This window comes from Rhinichthys klamathensis, unplaced genomic scaffold, assembly GCF_029890125.1.
Source record: "Rhinichthys klamathensis goyatoka isolate OS25496 unplaced genomic scaffold, OSU_Roscu_1.1 h1tg000269l_1, whole genome shotgun sequence".
Lineage (NCBI taxonomy): Eukaryota > Metazoa > Chordata > Actinopteri > Cypriniformes > Leuciscidae > Rhinichthys > Rhinichthys klamathensis.
In genome coordinates, this window is record NW_026606789.1 from 726,858 (window position 1) to 749,364 (window position 22,507).

At 43.8% G+C, this 22,507-nt stretch overlaps 1 protein-coding gene across 5 annotated transcripts in view; it reads right to left on the reverse strand.

Moving 5' to 3' along the window:
* The window catches only part of fmnl3 (formin-like 3), a 52,811-nt gene that overhangs the window by 29,149 nt on the left and 1,155 nt on the right, over positions 1-22,507 (reverse strand). The window lies entirely within an intron of this gene.

Sequence of the window (22,507 nt, forward strand, 5' to 3'; positions counted from 1 at the left end):
TGAGTCAGTTGTGGGGTGTGAGCTGAGCTTTTTGTCTCCAACAGACACTGAATTTCTCTTTATTAACCTGAGACTCTGTGCTGTGATTAAAGATAGCTAACAGCAGATAGGCACTGAGCCAGATTATCACAGCATGTTACAGACCTCTCAGAGGGTTTCCCTTTGAAGATGGTAAAGGTGTTTGTTCTGAAGATGCCATACACACCCCCATATCAACATACACACCCCCATACACACCCCCACATCAACATATCAACACCCGCCCGAGCATCTGTCTATCACCTACGTCCTAGCACTCCACATTAGAGTGATTCATCCACCCCAAAAGTCAACAGCTTCAAAGTCTACAGCCAAGGCAACATACAGTTTCATCTCAGTGAAATGACATGACCACATCATTATAAACAACATGTTTTTCCAGTCATTCTGACTCTATGATTTGTGGAAAGTGCATATTGTGTGTTGAAAGAATTTGCTTTATTTTATTTCCACTGTAAAGTGATTCCACCTTTCCACAAGCCCATATGAATCATATTCAGTGACAAGTCTGGGAAAGGCTGGTGGTGAATGCAGTATGTATTATAGTAGTGTCAGAATTAAAATGTCCTGATAATTTACTCAACCCCACGTCGTCCAAGATGTTCATGTGTTTCTTTCTTCAGTCGAAAAGAAATTTAGGTTTTTGAGGAAAACATTCCAGAATTTTTCTCCATATAGTGGACTTCAATAGAATACAACGGTTTGAAGGTCCAAATTGCAGTTTCAATGCAGCTTCAAAGGACTCTATACACGATCCCAGCCGAGGAATAAGAGTCTTATCTAGCGAAACGATCGGTCATTTTCAAAAAAAAACAAAAAAACATTTATATACTTTTAAACCACAAATGCTCGTCCTGCACTAGCTCTGCGATTAACAACGCACTACGTAATCATGTTGAAAGGTCACGCCTCACGCGTGACATAGGCGGAAATACCGACCTAGTGTTTACAAAGCAAACGTGCAAAGACTAAGTCAAATGCCATTTACAAAAAATAAAAAAAAATAAAAAGTAAAACAAAGATGTCGGACGATTTTGGAAGTTTTCATCCTTCCCTACCTTTTTGAACCTAAAAAAGGTAATGCGTGGCACATCGCAGTGCTAGTGCAAGACAAGCATTTGTGGTGAAAAAGTATGTATTTTTACTTTATTTTTTAGAAAATGACTGATCGTTTCGCTAGATAAGACCCTTATTCCAGAGCCCTTTGAAGCCGCACTGAAACTGCAATTTGGACCTTCCACTATATGGAGAAAAATCCTGGAATGTTTTCCTCAAAAACCTTAATTTCTTTTCGACTGAAGTAAGAAAGACATGAACATCTTCTTGGATGACGTGGGGGGGGGGGGGGTGAGTAAATTATCAGGAAATGTTAATTCTGAAGTGAACTAATCCTTTAACTCAATCCGCATGAAATCCCAGCATTCTCTGTAGGGCACAGCTGATTGGTTCTTGCTGTATCAGTAGCCAATGAGCTCGCTGCTCAACCTTCAAATACTGGTCAGCATTTGCTGTAGCAGCATAGCACGCTTTCAGAAACCCTCCACCTTCCCCAACTTCACCTGTACAGATCTGCTACGGCCTACGGGTAATTCATCCTATATTGTACAGCAGCAGCACGTCTTAGCCTACTTGCTCACAGCAGTGTGTCGTGTATGTATTGGTAGTAGCAAGTCCCGTTCTTAATCTGTAGCAGCAACAGCAGCAGTGTAGCAGATCTATTCCGCCAAGACCAAACATATCAACATTGTCATATCCATTACCATGTCAATCACACTGAGTTCTTGTCATGACAGAACTTACAGTTTTGCAGCAGAGTTCATTCAGTGAAGGATTAGTCAGGCTAATGCAAACTGATAACCTGTAAGTTTTTTGTGTGATTCACAAAAATAATCAGGTCATAAGTGAATTCTGTTTTACCAATTCTTAAAAGCACTTAAAAGTCCGAACGCAAAAGGCCACCTGCAAGTTTTCAGCTGCGTAAAAGCAACCAGAAGACCGAAAATGTGTAAAAGTACATGTTCTACTAAACAACCGCATGCACTTTTATCAAATTGTAATCTATAATATCAGAAAAATTACACAACAAAACATCATGTTACTTGCTCAAACACGCTCCAAAACACGGATTCGAAACTAAAGATTTAGAAGAATGCACCAATCATTAGTAAAAGTTTTTTTTTATTCATAATAATTTATAAAAGTTTATTCAGAATTAAAGTCCACAGCTGTTCAATTACAATGGAGCTGTAGATTTAGGAATTGGGTTATAAATCCGATGTTTCTCAGACAGTTCAGCTTCCAACATTTAATACAACAGCAGACAGACTCAACTGACCATGTAGTAAATTTGTTTTGTTTGAAACCACATTCGACTGGAAGACATCCCAATTATGATGACTAGGGTTTGTAATGTCTGAAAAGCTAACAAATTTCAGCAGAAATGACAATGTGTAAAAAGAGGCCCTGGAGAATGTTATTTGGCTCTGTCAGTGAAGATCTCAAGCATTACCATTCCCTCCCACAATTCCCCTTCCGATGTTTTTTATTCTTCAGTAGTGACCAACATTGTGCATTCCAGATGTCCACAGTTACAGAAGGAATGTGTCGTGTTTATAACAGTAATGAATTTGGCTATAAATTATCTCACTTCATCTTTTATTTCACTCTATTTTCCCTGCATTCCCTTCTCTTTGACAGAGCGTATAGATTTTACATTCTTGGAGGATAAAAGTTTTATCTCTTTCTCTAAATCTTTCTCTCTCTACTCTCTCCGACTCAAATGTCAAAGATGGAGTGGGCGACTCCTACACTTGTTAGCATGCAGCATGTAATAAATGACGTAAACGGCAGCTCTTTCTGATGAGCTCACTGCTTCCGAACATTTCACAAAACAAACCGCATCCATTGTTTTTAAAAAGAAGAAAGGACAGAAAAGCCTACAAAAATATCATCATCCATGCTTAGTCAATATGAAAGCATCCAGTCTCTGAGGAAATACATACTGCATTTTTTGTCAACAGCAAAAGAGTCTGTATCAAATCCAGTTTGAAAGAAATATAATCTCATTATAGACAGAAATGAGACTAAATAAACAGTATATTGAAACTCATTCTTAAATTTTCCAATTCTCAGAAAATGTCTCTACATATATGCTTTGTATAAAAGGAGAGATCTTAATGTCTAATTTTTGCTAATATACTAAAGTCTGGAATCAAAAGTCAAAGATTTCAATATGAATTCAAACATTTCTTCATCTTTTCCCCCAAAACCAAATACTTTGGTCAACAATTGCATTATTTGTGTATATTTATTTCTAATAACATCTGAAACAAAGTTGATACTTAAGATGAGAGCTCCAGCCCCCTAAGCTATGAAAGAGCAACCTAAGGAAGCTTCAAAATAGGAGTCAGAGGTTGGATCTGGCCATATGTCTGTTGCTGGGTTGTCAGGGGACTGCCTAGTGACCATTTGTTGGTCTGATATGTAATTAGGGTACTTAGAACACAGAGAGGTTCCAGTCCTCCATTCACATGATGATCCAAGATCTGGTGCCACATCACTGATAACAGCAGCTGCAAAGAGCTCAGATGAGTCTTTATCTGATCTACAGTAGCTCTCTGAGTTTTAGGCCCAGAAACGAGTGTCTAAGTAAATAAGTTTAAGCTTCACTTTTCGGATTCAGTTCTGCAGTATTTACCCTAGGGGTTTTTCTCAGGCCCCAAGAGCTTCCTGCACAGATATTATTAGCCAAACCATTGGAGAGCTACACCACCAAGAAACTTGCATAAGTACAAAAAAAAAAAAAAACACATACAACACATAACCGTCTCTGAATCAAAGGGGAAACCATCAATACTAAAACTCACTGAAGTAAGATCAAAGAAAACACTATGAAGATTTTAATATTTATATAGTTGAATGAGAAAAACTAGCTTGTCCACCCCAGGCCACATTGAAAACAGCAGTCAGAAATAACAAAATGCTGAATTCGGTCCTAACCACTGAGATGGCACACAGTACAATGGAATGAAACTGCTTTGTCAATTCCTGGAAAGGAAGAACATGTTATTTTGGCATAAAAAGTCCCACACATTCAGCATGAAACGTCTGCAAACATTATACAATATAAAAAGGTGGTCATGTCCAAAAATATGAATAAAAAACAAAACAAAACAAAAAACACCAGATGTTCTACATTCCCCAAAAGGCCTTCCTTGCTACTCTGCTAGAGCAAAAGGATCAGCTAACTGGCAATCCCTAATCTAATTTTGCTAATCTCATTTGACTTTTCCTACAAAAGTCCAGTCTTGTTTTCCTGCCATAATGATTTAAAAAGAGACCCACATCATACATGTGAGATGAAAATACCTTCAATTTTCAAAGTAGGACCAATGTCTGAAAATAAAACATAAAATCAACTCCCTAAAGCTCTTTACTTCCAGAATAGAGTGACGCTACCCACGACAGGGACAAAAAGAGCTTCTGTTTGATCCCAGTATAGTTTGTGAAAGGGTGACTGTGGGGACACAACAAAGAACCATTCCCTCTCTCTGGCATGTTGAGTTGTTTGGCAAATGATTATGTTGAACAATAGACTGTGGCTATCGTTTTTTAACACTAAAGTAAAAAAAAAAAATGACTCAAGTGACAAGTCACGTGCAATGTATTTTATTTTCTGGGAACATGAATTTTTACATGTATGACAAGTCTGGAAAACCCCTTTCTAATAATACCAAACAAATTCAAAAAAAGAGAAATAGAAGTGTGGGAGAGGAAAGACCCGTTATGAGATGAACCGTGTGATTCACTGGAAATTAAAGTGAGCAAAGACCATGCTACAAATTACAGGTGGAGTTGGGAAAATGAACTATAGAAATTGGGACAGTTGGCTGATGAGGGAGTGGGATAGGCAAAAGGGGAGAGAAAGATGTGTCTTAAGAGAACAGTAGCTTGATTTGTTGTTGGGTATCAGATTGCAGAGAATGAAGAGAAGTAAAGAGCCCAAAAGACAGAGAACAGAAGGGGGAAACAAACCCCAGTCACGCACAGCCCTCCTTACAAAACACCACACATGATGGAAAGCACAGTTCAGACAGGAAGACAACATACAGTCAAAGAAACCAATCTGTGCTTTCTCATCTGGAGAATTTGTTTATGAATTGTAACATTGCCAGAAATACCAATGTAAACTCTTCAAAGTCAACATGAAATGTATTCACAATTTTTTTCTTCTATAATATGATATAAATCTATATATCATAATCTATATATACCTATTTCTGTATATTTCAAAAATATCTCATATTTGCCAATACACCAAAGGAAGAGACTTCAATTTGAATTCAAACATTTCTTTCATAGCATTGTTTTCCAAAACCAAATAATCTAGACTTAATCCACATTAATTTCACAGCTCTTTTCTTTTACTTTACATCAAGAATTGCCTTATTTGTCATAAACGACTTTAAGAGACACCATCTGAAAATCTGAAAACATCTGGAAAAATGTCCTATTTCTGAGTAAAACAAGATATAATGATATTTGTTTAAATAAGTAATACTAATTAAAATAATACAATTATTATTATTAAGTATTTATATTATATTACAATTAATAATAATGATGTCCTCTGTAGAGGATGGTGGAGCCTATCAGCATCCCAGACCCCAGATGGAGAAATTTGTATTATTGTTATCAATTGATATTATTTACAATATTTAAGTTGCTATTTTTGATGAAAGATTATGAAAACAAACCTTATTTTCTTTAAAATAACATGCACTGATGAATCATTCATAATAAGACCAGGAACATATAACATATTAATAAAGTAGAATTATGGTAAATTTCGATTTCATATTGACTTTAAAAGACAGATAAAAGACCCTTTTTGAGGGGCCAACATCACAAATCAGCATCAAAATGGCCCGTCTTACCCATATTAATGTGGTCAAATATTAGTCTTCACCAGGGGGACAGCTATGGCATGTTTAAAAGAGGGCCACACACTTTTACAGCCTTATTTGGCCGGTCCTCCGTCCGCTCTGAGAGGTCAGTAGGAGTTCATGTGAGCAAAAATTCTCAGCTGCATTTATAAACACAAACAATGCAAAAATGTTTTGCGCCCATGTACAGCTCCGAGTGACTGCTCCCATGCTTGAGCCTAGACTCTGGGAGACATCCAACATAAACTCCTCCAAAGCCCACTTAAACCTACAAGCTTAATGTAATTTAAACCGTAAAGCCAATAAGAGTGGTTTACAAACTGATCTAAATGGCTCTTTGACTACTAAGTCAACAGGTAGAGTCTCCTACTTCACTCCGTTTTATCAGTTTTAATGGTAGCCTTCTGTAGTAAAGGAAGAATGAGGGGGGAAGTCTGGGATCTTATATTCTTTCAATGGATCTAGCATGTGTCAGCATAGTCGACTAGACCAGAGCAGACCGCCAGACACACACCGTCTCCCCATCTAAACCGTCTCCGCCGTTCAGCTACTGAGCTCTACCTAATAGGTCCCCAGGCGCCGAGCGTCAACGCAGGACCTGAGGAATGTACACCAACCCTGCCAGATATAGTGGACTGCGAGTTTGAATGGGGAATAATAGCTCTTACTGAACGTCACACTGAGCTGAAGCATTTTCCTCCCATTTTTCCAAAATTGTTTGGTACTTTTGGGGAAAAGTGTGTTTTGAAGAAACCCTTCTGTGCAGTCATTAATAAAGCAGTAAAATATGAAAACTTTCCAACCATTCTTTCCTTACAAAAAAACCCTCTTGCAGTACATTTGTAGACCCTGGTTGAAAAAACTGGCCCTACGACAAACATGGACGATTTTTATTAACATTAAAAAATAATACCCTTCTATGATACTTAACTGATCATTATTATACCATAGTTAGATATTAATTTAATAATATGATATGATATTTGGAATAAATGTTATTTATATTTTAAAATAAAATTATATATCTGTCTATGGACCTCTTGCAGGACATTCCCGGAAGAATGACTAACAGTCTCTTTGAAGAAAATGACCTTAAGCAATGACATCACATATCACATGTAAACGACAGTATTGGGTTCATGGGTGAATTTTCGTATTTTACAAACAACACAAAGTCTTGAAGCTTCTGTTCCTCTTATTCCTTGAAACAGTGTATAATACAAGAAAGAAGCACAGGCACCTCAGTCATGAAGGGTATCACAGGCCTAGGGGGATTTCCACCTTTAGTTTAAAAGTAACAGTTTACTCTGACCAAAAGGAGGACGGGGCAGTTCTCAAGCAAGTCTCCTGGCACTGAGCAAGACAAAATGGAGTGTGAGAAAATGCTGTCCTCCATTCACTGCAATGACACCTAATCTCCCAATCCTAACCAGTAACCTGAACCAAGCAATCACAACAAAGCAAATCCACAAAACACAAATGTCCCATCCACCACCACACAGAAACAGAGTGAGGTCAAGGTACTAGTGAACTGCCACACCATCCCCCACCAGTTGTTTATATAAGAAACACAAACAATCCCCATTCCAAACCATTCAGGATTGAAGCCCAAAGTATACTTATTTTTTTAACGTAAAGTATACTCCATTTGATAGCGTGCACGAATGCAGGCACATGCGCTCTAGAAAGTTTCATCTTTGTCCAGTGTCTGCGTTATTTTTCTCCAGAAGTTATGACTGATAAAATTTCTTTGTATTCTTTTAAACTAAAGTTTCGGCTATCTCATAACCCCCTCACACAATCACTTTTCAGGCTTCTGTTGTTGTTGCAGTCTCCGATATTTTTTGGTTGTTTCTGTCTCTTTAGTTCGGTTTTCTACTGTGAAAAAATGGCTTGTGGAACAACTGGTTAGTGCAAAACAAATTCAATGCGCATGTGGGACCTGCGTGTACCGTACAAAGTACGTGCTGTTACAAATATCAGGCTGCGTGCGTACTATTCTGGTGACGAAATTTGCGTCACATGCACTGAACGCGGACTCTTGCGTATGCATAAAAACCGAAGTATAGTTTGGGCTTAAAGTTAAATATGATAAACAAAATATAATAAATCAAAATAAAATAAAATAAATAAAAATTTTTATTTAAAATACATAATAATAAATAATAATTTGAAGTAGATAAAATATATAATAAAAATACCTAAAATAATAATAATAATAGGCTAAGGCTACAATAAAATATTCAAATAAAAAATATAATAAAATTAATAATAATAATAATTTTAAATAAAAATATATAATACAATTAAAAATAAATTAAAATGATAATAACAATATATAGTAATATATTATTATTAAAAAATATAGAATTATTAATTAAAATGATTTACACACAAAAACCTTTCTGTAATGACCATATCACCAGGTTTCACTGCAGATTGTGTTGCCTTTGTTCCCTTTCGTAGTCACTCCGAGTTACGTCGGATGACGGAGAATGGGGGTTTCGCCAGAAAGCCTATCATCTTCGAGTATTAAAAAACGAGCCAATGGCAAGAAATGCCATGGGTCTGCGGAATTTGCATAATGTATCTCCGCCTCACCACGTGAGTATTTAAGGAGAGACACCTGCAACAGCAGATCATGTTTTCGCTTCGGAGCCAAGAGCATCTCTTCACTCCACAAGCCAAATCCTGAGTTTCTTCAGTGACTTCATCTCTTCGAGACGAGCGAGCTCTCCGGTGTTGGTGTGACGGCGGTATCCAGCGAGTTTCACATTGCCTGCGATCTGAGCAGTGGTCTGCCAGTCTGTGTGTTCTCCCTGGTCGCTTCAACATCCGCAGAGTTTTTTCCTCTCACTAAAGAGCTGCACGCGGCACGTCTTTTTAAAGACGCGTCTTTCTAAAGACGATCTGCCCGTGTATTTCTGAGTGTGGTATTCTGATAGATTCAGCTGATGGGCGCGAGCGCTGTTTGAGTGTTTGGGCGCGCTCAGACAGCGCTCGTGGGTGTGTCACGTTCTCTCACTGGGAACGTGACCATCGCAATGTAACGGTCGAGACTCGATGAGCTCTTTAGAGTGAGAGTCCCCTCATCCACACCCCGATCTATTTTTCTCCACGTGAGATAATACTTCGGCTGGTGGCCAGGGTGACCTAAGACGGCAGGTTTGGAACTAAACCGACGAAAATTCCTTGGTCCACACCCCGTCTTTCACATTGCAACCCGCGTGGTCCCGGGTGAGTTCGCCGGCCCGCGGTCTCATTCGGTCCCCCGGCTGATGAAATCATGTATATCACCGCATCACAAGGTGAGCTGGAGTCCTCTAGAGATGATGGCTCGTCTGTGCTGCCGTCCTCGGATGTGCTAGCATAACGAGTTTGATCCAGAGTGCACAGCTATGCTTCCCGGGCTGCCGCGAGTATCGGGCTTGTGTGGAACCTTCTGCCATGTCCCGAGCACTTAAGGCTGATGATTGGTTTTTGGGGGTGGCGAACCCAAATCCTTTCTACCCGGACGTGCATGAAGAGATCATGAGATCGTGGAAGTCTCTTTTGACTTTTCGCGACTGCTCAGTGGCCTCTTCCGCCTTCTCTGCCCTTGTAGAGGCAGCGGCCTAGGGTACACTGGGGTTCCCCCTGTGAAGTGTTCTGTGGCAACACTTATGTGTCCCCACAGCGCCTCCACCTGGCGTGGCGACCCTAAGCACCCCTCCAATGCCTGTAGGTTCTTGTCTACTCCGGTGGCGGGGACCTATAGAGCTGCGGGGCAGGCTGCCACCTCACTGCGGGTTATTGCCATCCTTCTGGGTGTTCAATGACATGCACGAGGGTAGGGCTGATTCAGGGCTCATCCTTGAGCTGCCTGCCGTCACCGACCTTGCTCTACGAGCGACGTAGGTGACCGCACGCTCCCTGAGTCAGGTGATGTCCACATAGGTGGTCAGACATCTCTGGCTAACCTGGTTGATGTGCGCGAGGCTGAGTGAATACGTTTCCTCAACTCCCCCATATCCCAGGCTGGCCTCTTCGGCGGCGCGGTCGAGGACTCTGCCCAACAGTTCTCGGCCGCCCAGAAGTGGACTGTGGCTATTTGTCTGACCCCGTGGCTCTGCTGCCTCCAGCCGCCGGCTCAGACGCCTCAGTCCGCTTGCTGCCGAATGCGCCCTCCTGCGACTTCCGCCCCCTCCCGCCCGGCCCCCAGCAGCACCGGGCCGTGCCGTGGAGGTGGTCGCAGGAAGGCGCCCCTGCCCGTACCAGCCCCGCAGCCCCGCTAACGCCAGGCTTGCGGCGCTCCCGTTACGGGCAGCTCAGATGTGGGTTGCAGTTCTTCAGGGAGTGGTTGCAGGGCCACTCCTTCCCCCGGTGGAGGGCTGGGGGAGAATCTTTTCTAAACCAAAGAGCTGCATCCCATCTCTGAGCCCTCAGAGGGCCGGACGACAGTGCGCAACGCTCCCGGGCCTCGCCGCTCTCGTCCCCCTCTGTCTCTGAGGGCGCGGATGACAGTGTGTGCCGTCTCCGGAACACACCACTCTCGTCCCCCTCTGTCGCCAGACCCCTGGCAGAGCAGACCCCCGTGGAACGCTGGTCCTTCCCTGGTCTCCTCTGTCAGGACGCGGAGTATGACCGTGCCCCCGCACCGGGCCGCTATGCCACCCACGCCTGGGCCAGTCACTCCGCTTCGCTGCCCCTCCGGGGGACGTCTGTGGTTCGGATGATTCCGCTGGTTCAGTTCTTGGGAGCTTGGTTAGAGCTTCCCAACCTGTCCCGCTGGGTCGCCCGAACTATCAGGCTCGGCTATGCGATCCAATTCGCACGGTCTCCTCCCCGCTTCAGGGGAGTCCGTTTACTATGGTCGGTGGCAATGCCCCTATCATGAGAGCGGAGGTTGCCACCTTGCTGGCGAAGGGTGCAATCGAGACTGTCCCTCCAGCCGAAATGAGGTCAGGGTTTTACAGCCCGTACTTCATTGTCCCCAAGAAGACCGGTGGGTTACGGCCAATCCTGGATCTGCGCGTCTGAGCCGCTCCCTTCACAGGCTGCCGTTCAAGATGCTCATGGCCAAACGCATTTTCGAATGCGTGCGGCCACAGGATTGGTTTGCAGCGATAGACCTGAAGGACGCCTACTTTCATGTCTCCATTTTACCTCGACACAGACCGTTTCTTCGGTTTGCTTTCGAGGGGCAGGCATACCAGTACGCGGTTCTCCCATTCGGGTTGGCTCTGTCTCCTCGCGTCTTTACGAAGGTCGTCGAGGCAGCCCTTGTTCCCCTACGCGAACACGGGGTTCGCATCCTGAATTATCTCGACGACTGGCTAATATTAGCTCACTCTCGAGATCAGGTTTGCGAACAAAGAGACCTTGTGCTCCGGCACCTAGCCCGTCTGGGCCTTCGGGTCAACTAGGAGAAGAGCAAACTTTGCCCCGTGCAGAGGATCTCTTTTCTCGGTATGGAGATAGACTCGGTCGCCATGTCCGCGCAGCTTACGAGCGAGCGCGCACACTCACTGCTGACTTGTCTTCGACAGTTCGAGGGCATGAGTGCGGTCCTACTGAAACTTTTTCAGAGGCTCCTGGGGCATATGGCATCCGCAGCCGCGGCAACGCCACTCGGATTGCTTCATGGGTGGTGATGGCGCAGTGGATAAGACACATTCCTTTGGTGTGAGAGACCCGGTTTCGAATCCACTGTGAGACACGAATGTGTCCCTGAGCAAGACACTTAACCCCTAGTTGCTCCAGAGGCGTGCGACCTCTGACATATATAGCAATTGTAAGTCGCTTTGGATAAAAGCGTCAGCTAAATGAATAAATGTAAATGTAAATGTAGACCGCTTCAGCTGTGGCTTCGCGATCGGGTCCCGAGGTGGGCATGGCATCGCGGTACGCTCAGAGTTCCAATAACTCCGACCTGCCGTCAGACCTTCACCCCGTGGCGGAACCTCAGCTTTCTACGGGCCGGAGTTCCCCTAGAACGAGTTTCCAGGCATGTTGTCGTCTCCACAGATGCCTCTGCCACGGGCTGGGGCGCCATGTGCAATGGACATGCAGCCGCGGGCTCCTGGACAGGACCCCAGCGCCTCATGCATGTCAATTGCCTCGAGTTGCTGGCAGTACGCCTTGCCCTGCACCGCTTCCACGCGCTGCTCCTGGGTCAACAAGTACTTGTCCGTTCGGACAATACTGCGACAGTAGCGTACATCAACCGTCAGGCTGGTCTACGCTCTCGCCGTATGTCGCAACTCGCACGCCACCTCCTCTTATGGAGTCAGAAGCACCTGAGGTCCCTTCGTGCTAATTACATTCCAGGAGAGCGGAACCTTGCAGCCGACGAGCTGTCACGGCTCCGGCCAACCTCTGGCGAATGGTGACTCCATCCCCAGTCGGTCCAGCTGATATGGGACCAGTTCGGGGACGCACAGATAGATCTGTTTGCCTCCCACGACTCATCCCATTGCGCGGCACGGATGCACTGGCGCACAGCTGGCCGCAGGGCCTACGCAAGTATGCGTTCCCCCAGTGAGCCTTCTCGCACGGACTCTGTGCAAGATCAAGGAGGACGAGGAGAAGGTCATTTTGGCTGCCCCATACTGGCCCACCAAGACCTGGTTCTCCGAACTGATACTCCTCGCGACAGCACCTCCTTGGCCAATTCCTCTGAGGAAGGACCTCCTTTCTCAGAGACGGGGCACCCTATGGCACCCTCGTCCTGATCTTTGGAGACTCCACGTGTGGCTCCTAGACGGGACGAGGCAGGTTTGAGTACCCTGCCACCAGCGGTGGCGGCTACCATCACTTCCGCTAGAGCATCGTCCACGAGACATGTCTATACGTTGAAGTGGAACCTCTTCGTCAACTGGTGCTCTTCTCGCCGAGAAGACCCCAGGAGATGCTCGATCAGTGTCGTGCTTTCCTTCCTGCAAGATGGGTTGGAGTGAAGGCTGTCTCCCTCCACCCTGAAGGTGTATGTGGCCGTTATCGCCGCTTATCACGAAGCAGTTGAAGGTAAGTCTCTTGGAAAGCACGACCTGATCATCAGGTTCCTGAGAGGAGCGAGGAGACTGAATCCTCCTCGCCCTCCTCTCGTTCCCTCTTGGGACCTCTCAGTGGTCTTAAATGCCCTGCAGAGGGCTCCCTTTGAGCCTCTGCAATCAGCTGAGCTTAAGTTCCTGTCAATGAAGACAGCGCTCCTGGTTGCACTGGCCTCCATCAAGAGGGTAGGGGACCTGTACGCATTCTCCGTTGACGAAGCGTGCCTGGAATTCGGGCCGGCATACTCTCACGTAATTCTGAGACCCCGGCCTGGATATGTGCCCAAGGTTCCTACCACTCCCTTCCGGGACCAGGTGGTGAACCTGCAAGCGCTGCCCCGGGAGGAGGCAGACCCAGCCTTGGCACTGCTCTGTCCAGTACGCGCCCTCCATGCTTACGTAGACAGGACGCAGTGTTTCAGGACCTCAGACCAACTCTTTGTCTGTTATGGTGGGAAGCTGAAGGGAAAGGCTCTCTCCAAGCAAAGGTCGTCTCACTGGTTAGTGGACGCCATTGCTTTGGCATACCAGCAGCTAGGTCGACCATGCCCCCTTGGTGTGACCGCCCACTCCACCCGGAGTGTGGCGTCCTCTTGGGCTTTAGCGCGTGGCGCCTCGCTAACAGACATCTGCAGAGCTGCAGGCTGGGCGACACCTAACACATTCGCCAGATTCTACAATCTCCGAGTGGAGCCAGTCTCCGCCCATGTACTGTCTTTTTCAAGCTAACATGGGAGCTGTTAGGTGTCTCGCTTGCTCGCCATTCCACTCCACGGACTGGATACGTGCGATATTTCCTCAGGTGAGCCTTCCCCTCTGAAGCCCTGAGTTCCTCCAGCACTGTTGACGCTGGCGCCAGTGTCTATTGCCTGTGCGTCGGCTAGGTGCCTCCGTGTGCATGGTTCCTCCTCTGAGTAACCCCCACATGTGTATTTCCACTGTAAGCCTCTTTGAGCATGTGTCTTTCCCTCGGCAAACCACCTTGCCACTCCTGGAGTTGAAAGTAGATGCCACCCCACGGGCTGGTCACTCCAGTGTTCCTCCATATGTAGCACCCTCGGGCCATATGTGTATTCTTAAGTCCTCCCTACGGGTAGGCATGCTGCGGCATATCTCCCTGAGATATGCTTCCCAGTGTACCTTGGTATTCCTGTGTTAAGTAGGACTCCTTCGTCCGTGCCTTATCACGACAGGGAGGTCAGACTTCGCAGGGCACTGGAAGACAGCTGTGAAGGTGGCGTGATTACACGGGGACCCCCATTCTCCGTCATCCGACGTAACTCGGAGTGACTACGAAAGGGAACGTCTCGGTTACGGATGTAACCCTCGTTCCCTGAGTAGGGAACGGAGACGTTACGTCTCCCTGCCACTTCCGCTGTACCGCTGGGTAGACGCCTGAGTTCAGTCTCGGCTTCTCAGCGAAGACATGATCTGCTGTTGCAGGTGTCTCTCCTTAAATACTCACGTGGTGAGGCGGAGATACATTATGCAAATTCCGCAGACCCATGGCATTTCTTGCCATTGGCTCGTTTTTTAATACTCGAAGATGATAGGCTTTCTGGCGAAACCCCCATTCTCCGTCATCCGACGTAACGTCTCCGTTCCCTACTCAGGGAACGAGGGTTACATCCGTAACCGAGACGTTTATCAGCCCCAGGACACACCACTATTATCAGCTGTGAAAAGAGAATGAACTTGCTCATTGAAAGTAAAACTAGCAGTTCAGAACTGTTAGAGAACACTGAAAATGCACGGCATACGAAATTTCCCACTCAAATTTCTCAACAACACAGCGAGCGTTAACTGGTAAACACAGACGTTGTAATGTTGATGAGGCCATTAACGCCTCGATGGTCTACAGCTGTGGTGTGCCTCCTGCATACTAGTGAACTATGCTCTTCTCCACCAACAGATTCCCTGGGGCTTTTAGCAACTCGGCATGTCCGCCACAAATCATAAGTCAGGTCAAAGACACAGAAACACATTTCCCTTTAAAACAGAAAAGTTCAGAAGCTCGTAAGACACCCATGCCATTCTTATCTAAAAATGTTGAGAAAAATTTACAATGCTATGTGAAAGTGTCTTCTTGAACTATTCTTTCAGTGATGTGGTTAATTAGAAATATTTCCTGTGATTTCAGGAACTGCTGAAGATCATGATGAGGATTCCAGATGTGACGTCGCAATTCTCTTTCTACTTGACAGGATCTGCGGCACATTCATTATTCAGACTCTCTTTAATGGTGTCATGATCAAACACATCTCAGTTCTTAAATGGGAGCAGGATTAATTCTAAACATGTGGAGTTATGGAGTTATGAAGAAGGAACTGAGCTTATAGTGATATAAATATAAACATTCGGCAAATATAATTTATAGTGAATCAGAGCCTCTGGCTGACACTTAAAAAGAGGATGTCCTGTTTGCGTCTTCGGTCGGCCACACAGGAGATGGAGAGGAACAGGGTCATAACGGATATACACAGGAATGGGAGAACAGGAGACAGCTTCACTTCGACATCAAAACATGCACGACTGCACACATACAGTATGTTAGCATATATTTTATGGCAACTGACCTGATATATATTCATTTATATATATATTTATAAATAAATTTGTCTTTTTTATTTTTCTTTTAATAATTAATCTAATTTTAGAGAGGTTTATGCTTACAACAAGAAAAAAGTATTACACATACACACATATAGATGGACAGATGGAGACAGACAGACAGATTAGATAGATAGATAGATAGATAGATAGATAGATAGATAGATAGATAGATAGATAGATAGATAGATAGATAGATAGATAGATAGATAGATAGATAGATAGATAGATAGATAGATAGATAGATAGATAGATAGATAGATAGATATTGTATTATATTAAAAATATTTTATATTAAAACATTGTTGCTGTTTTTTGCAGTGCATTAATCATGTAAAAGAAAGCAACATCTATATATTGTGTTACATTATTTAACACACAGCAGTTGGAGATCTATCCATGAACATACCATAGTGGCTCAAAATGCTGCCAGCATGGAAAAGTGGAACTTGCTGTGCAGAATCCTGAAGAAAATCTCTAGCTGAGGAGGCCATCAGACCCATGTCATAATGATGTGGTGAGTAAATTCACCCTGAGATAATAATAATGGTGAGTTCTAGTGCAGAGTCACCACCCACTCAGTCCTGCCAACCTTAAAATACACGGAACAACGGAAATACTCTTTTCTGAACGTGAGTCTGAGAAAAGGCTTCAAAAAAGAGGAAACATAGGTTTCCTTATCACGGGTTCTGTGATACTGATAAAAGCGAAACAACATTTATTTACAGGCATGTGCAGAAATAGTATTTATCTGCAAGTAAGAACTCTTGCAGCAGTTCCTGCGAGCTCTAGAGTAAAAGAAACGAGCACAAAGGGCTCAGGGGGGAGAGGCCCTTTCTCTAAAACAACACACACTCACAGAGCCTCCATTGTGCTGGACAGGAAACCACTGCTCAGAGTGGACCCTCAACACAGCTGCAAGAGAACAGCCTGACACATACACACCTACGGCCAAATATAAACCATCCACAAGTAAATTTGCATATATTGTTTGATATATTACATGGCAGCTACACTACAAAAATTACATCTTTAAATTGGTGTTTATGACTTGAGTAAAAAAATCAACAACAAAAAAATATTTGAAACAAGGCAACACTGCATAAGAAATTTAGACTATATAGTTGATTTAATTGAATTTTTCTTACCGTGCAAGCAATTTTTTTTCTTGTTTAAGCAAAAAGTTTGTTCGATTTATGCTTAACAGGAAAGAAAATAAATATATATTTATTATACTTTTAATGAATACCATATAAAGATTGATCAGCAAACATAAACAAAAGCTCAACCATAGTTGCTTGACGCGCGAGCTCAAACGTGCTGCGTAACACGGGAATGAACCTCATTGGTTCTCGCACATCAAGCAAACATGCTTGAGCTTACATTTACTACAACTGATGTGTGCATTGATGAATGTTTATATGTGAAATGAAAGCTTAAATTACATCTGTTAATCATAAAGCGATGGTGTCTCTTTTCAATTCAATTCATGTGGTTTAGTTTTACGATCTATTTCTGAACTTTTTGAAGCATCAAATTGGTAGTTGCGTAGACTGTCAATGGAGGGACAGAAAGCTCTCAGTTTTCATTAAAAATATCTTCATTTGTGTGAAGATGAACGAAAGTCTTATGGGTTTGGAACGACATGAGGGGGAGTAAATGATGACAGAATTTTAATTTTTGGGTGAACTAACCCTTTAAAGTGCCCCTATTATGCTTTTTCTGATATTACTTTGCATGTAGCTGTTTGTGAATGTTAAAGGTCTGCAAAGTTTCAAAAATCAAAGTGCACAATAAATGAAGTTATTGTCTCCCAAAAGAAGGAACCAATTCTGAACTGCCCGAAACAAGTTGTCAGTAATTCTACATAGGTTTGTAACAAATTTGCATAATGCCAGTCTATATGGTCTTCATTGGCTGCCCACGAACAACTTCTACTTTGGCCCGACCTCAAACACTGTAGTTGTAGCTGAGAGTTAGGTTTGTGTTGTCAACATGTCAGTAACACAGTTTTCTGCGCTGCAAAAGCAAATCCACTTTGTATGCATTTCCAAAGGATGAGGCTCGAACTCAGGCTCGAACTAATACGGTAAAACCGAAACCATTGTTACTGATCATATAAATTGAAGCTTTAGCGTAAGTTCTGCCAGGAAGACTCAATTGCTACGTCACTTATCACCTTCTCATCTATCCAATCGTGTCTAATACTTGCGGTATAAAAGACCAGTACTTACACATGTTTGAGTTCGCAGATGCTGACGCTTTCATTCCCCTCCATCCTCCCCACCACCACCAGGATGGTCCCTTCCTACACCTCCCAGGGGGTCGGCTGCGCCCCTGCCTTCATCTTCAGGCAGGAAATGCAGAGTCCGGATCCTCGGATTGCGAGCTATGGACGGGGGCCTACGCCAAAGAACTTTATTGCTTGCTGGGCTATCAATAAATGTATTTATTGTTACAGTATTTATTCTCCCGAGTCTTTCTGGTAGAACTGTGTATACAATTGCTGAGGAAGCCTCCAGAGCTGAAATTCAGATATTGTGCGTTTCATTTCCGGCACGCGCTGTAAGTGATAGACCAATCACAACCAACTGAGCCATCTGACCAATCAGAGCAGAGTAGGCTCTCAGAAAGGAGAGGTTTAGAGAGCCTGAATCCTTGATTGAACCATTTCAGTCACTAAGAGACAAGAGGTGATGCTGCAAACCTTGGATGCGTGTAAACTTTTTGCAGCAGACCTCCAAAACAAAATTAGAAAAAATAAAAAATGTAAAAGCAAAATAGGGGCACTTTAAACTTAGCACAACACAAAAACCTGTCAGACTTAATGCATACGTGTGTTATCGTGTAAGACAAGGATGCCCACAGAGAGGAGCCTCAGACATCCCAGCGCTGACATTGCGACGGGGCCATACGAGAGACAGATGTACACTCCCACAGCATGAGTCTTCGGCATAACAAACAAACAATGGCCGATTCCTCCCCACCTGCAGGCTCTTTAGAAGCGCTCCACTCGGTCCGAAAGCAGACTGACCGGACACACAGAGCGGATAAACTAAACACAGGCCAAACTAATGAAAATGATTTAGGTTTAATGTCCCATAAACAGGAGCCACAGCTTGACTCCATTAGTTCCACTTGAGTGACATCTATCAAATACTGTGACATGACGGACAGCACAGTGTCAAGGGTCACACTGACAAGCAATGGGGCTGGAAGGGTCACTATGTTGCTTCTTCCTGTGTGGCAAAGCTCGCACTTTAACACTCGCACAACTAAAGCTCTTTAATTGTGAAAAGTAAAAGTTTACTACAACAACCAAGATGGCAAATCTTTCTGCGTGTACTTCATAGTAGACAAACAAGACAATAAACCCAGTAGGTCTTTGAAATAGCCCCATTCTGCTAAAAGTGTTGGTAAAGTCATTACAACGGTGCATTGTGGCAGACAGCCAGTTCAAAGGGAATTTTCCTTCTCTAAAGTTCTCCCGTGGCTTTAACCGAGAGCAGACCACAGGAATCCGCCGCAGTGCAGTCGAGCGGGAGCACTTTGAAAGAGGATATCACACACACACATCTACTCCCGCTCCATCGCTCCACCTCAGAAAAAAATTACACCTCCTGTCTCTTTAACAAAACAGAGGCCCATATGGAGAAGTTTAGCCAGGAAGCCAGACCCCAACTTCAGTTTCAGACACAGAGTGAGGTGTAAGAGTGTCCCATTACTATAGAATATTCCATATGGATTTAGGGTTCCACTTACATTGTTAAAGTTGCAAGGTTAAAATGAACACAAATCCATTATTGGGCAGTATCTTTTGAGCTGTCAGTTCAGATTTTGGTGGGAAATTTCAGGTGTACATTGTTCCCCTTGCATGCTTACATCACACGTCACGTCAGTAAATGAAAACAAAAAACAACCTCGTATATAGCCAAAGAACAATACAAAAAAAACTAATTAAGGATAAAGAATGAGTTACACCTGATAAATTCACATTGAAGTGCCCCATTATGCTTTTTCTGATATTCCCTTTTTAATGTAGCTGCTTGTGAATGTAAAAAGTCTACAAAGTTTTGAAGATCAAAGTGCACAATACGGTAAATGGAGTTATTGTCTCCCAAAAGAAGGAACCGATTCGGAACTGCCTGAAACAAGTCTATGTTGGCTTGTAACAAATTCACACAATGCCAGCCTATATGGTCTTCATTGGTTCCCCGTGATATTATTTCTGTAATGTTATGTATTTCTGAATGAAAAAGTATGATGATTTTTGATGAGAAAAAAAAAATTGGACGAGACTTTATTTTATAGATTGCGAATTGATTGCATTGTGAAAAGCTCCCAGAATGAAGCCAGGTGGTTAGAGGAGAAGTGTTGAAAATAAGAGGGAATGGTGATATCAGCCAAAAAAGGTGGAGCCTACATTTTGATGAAGATTATAAAGACAAACATCTATTTGGAATAATGTGTGCAGATGAATCATGCACAATAAGACCAGGATGGGATTAAGAGAGAGAATAGTCTTTATGTTGACTTTAACACACCTACTTCGTAAGCTTGCAAAACAAACAAACAAATAAACTCTTCTTAAAGGGATAAATCATCCAAAAAAAAAATAATAATAATTCTGTCATCATTTATTCACCCTGGCCTGTAGTGGATACATTTTAATTTTTAGGTATACTATCCTTTTAAGTCATCATGAAATCTGATATGTACATAACAGGTCCTACTCGACCCTCTCCGAGAGGGATTCGAACCTGTGTTTCCGGCATGGGAGGTGCTCCAATCAGGATTCGAACCTGCATCTCCGGCATGGGAGGCGCTCCAATCAGGATTCAATCCCACGTCTCCGGCATGGGAGGCACTCCAATCGGGATTCAATCCCACGTCTCTGACATGGGAGGCGCTCCAATCGGGATTCAATCCCACGTCTCTGGCATGGGAGGCGCTCCAATCGGGATTCAATCCCACGTCTCCGGCATGGGAGGCACTCCAATCGGGATTCAATCCCACGTCTCTGGCATGGGAGGCGCTCCAATCGGGATTCAATCCCACGTCTCTGGCATGGGAGGCGCTCCAATCGGGATTCGAACCTGCGTCTCTGGCAAGGGGGGCGCTGCGATCAGGATTCAAACCCGCGTATCTGACATGGAAGGTGCTCTGAGGGGGATTCGAACCTGCGTTTCCAGCATGGGAGGCGGGCAAGCAAACAAGGATGCTAAAGACTCTTGAGGCTAGGGGAGTGATGTTAACTCTCACAGCTCTTTCTAGCTTGCCTCCGTTACACATATTTAGTCAAGATGTTGCTAATTTAAATAAAGAAAACCAAAATCTTCTGACTGAAGCCTGAAGGCTGCGTGACCAAAGCAAACCAATGCAATAGTCTAGATTGAGAACATCAAGAAAGCCAGTAGCCAACACACTAAACTCTCTAGGCACTGCTGGAGAAACTAGCCTCAGCCAGCTCCACAATGCAATTTCCTTTCGCAAACGAGGGAAAAATGTCAGGCAGCTGTTTCCAGCCGCAGAGAGTTGAGATGAAGCAGAGTCTGAATCAGCCAGACAAAGGAAAAAGAGCAAAACGATGTATATGGCACATGCGCTCGGTTAGGCCTGAACCAAGCGTTTTATTAGCGGGGTGCATGAAGTCGTCTGATGTAACCCAGGGATCTCATCCCCTGATCCATCTCCACACACAGCCCGCCCTGCTGTGTGCTAAGCTCCTGTTAAAGCCATCACTGCACGGATATTGTGCTGGCACAGCCTACACCTATGACATCATTATGCGCTGTCCGTCTGAGAGCGTGTCTGAGGGAGGAGAGATGGTACAAGCAGATACAACCTTACCTCACACTGAGCTAAATGTGTATCACAAGCAGTTTCACATAGGAAATCAAAGGCGGAAGTGAGGGAAGGAGGCTTACGTCACTGATTGTAGTTGTATGCTATCAGGAAAGTTATAAATGCACAATAAAAAAGAGGTTGTGGCTGTCAGAATCACATTTTTCCTATTTGTTTCTTTTGAATGTACAATAACGCATATAAACATGCACATGTGACTACTATGTAAGAATGTGGTTTGGTTCAGACTGAATCGATGATGGAAGAAACACTCTCAACCTGTATGAGTCTAATCAGTATCATAGCGTGAAGCCGAAGGCCTGTTTTCCTGAGTGGAGCACTCTCTATGAGACACACACTTTGATGTTCCGTTATCTTTCCAGTGGGACAGACAGAGCCCAGCACATGCTGCCATTCGATAACAGCACTGAAACAAATGTGACTCAAAATGTTATGCTTTCCCACAAAGTTAAAGCAGTCAGAGGAAATCTGGCCGAACTTAAAGACTGCCGACAAGGCTCTAAAATTGACCCCGGATCCACCCTGGGATGGTCAGGCGCTTTCCATCATCAGTCCAGAATGGAGAGAATGAGGTCACTTTGTTGCTAAACTACAACTCTTTGATCAATTTAAAAAAAATCTATCTATCTATGACTTTCTATGACTGACTTACTGACTTTTTGCCCTCAGAGAACAACTAAGAATGAAAAGTAAGGAAGTAGTTATTAATCAGTTTTTAAAACGCAAACATAGATAAACAGCTGGTTAAGAACGAAGTGTAAATAAACAAACTACAAAGACTCTGCATGACAGATTAGGGGCGAGCGATGTTTACAAATGCTATGATGTTGATTCAGTTACTGTATTACATAAACACGCCTGATTGCCTCATAATGTCAGATTCATAATGACAGATGAGTGTAAGTGTGTGTTCAACTCAGATCTGCTCAAAACGAGCAGCAGGCGCTGGATAGAGAGAGGAGGAGGAGGCGGATCTTTCACCATCTCTCGCTCGTAGGAGTTTTGGGGGAATTCAGA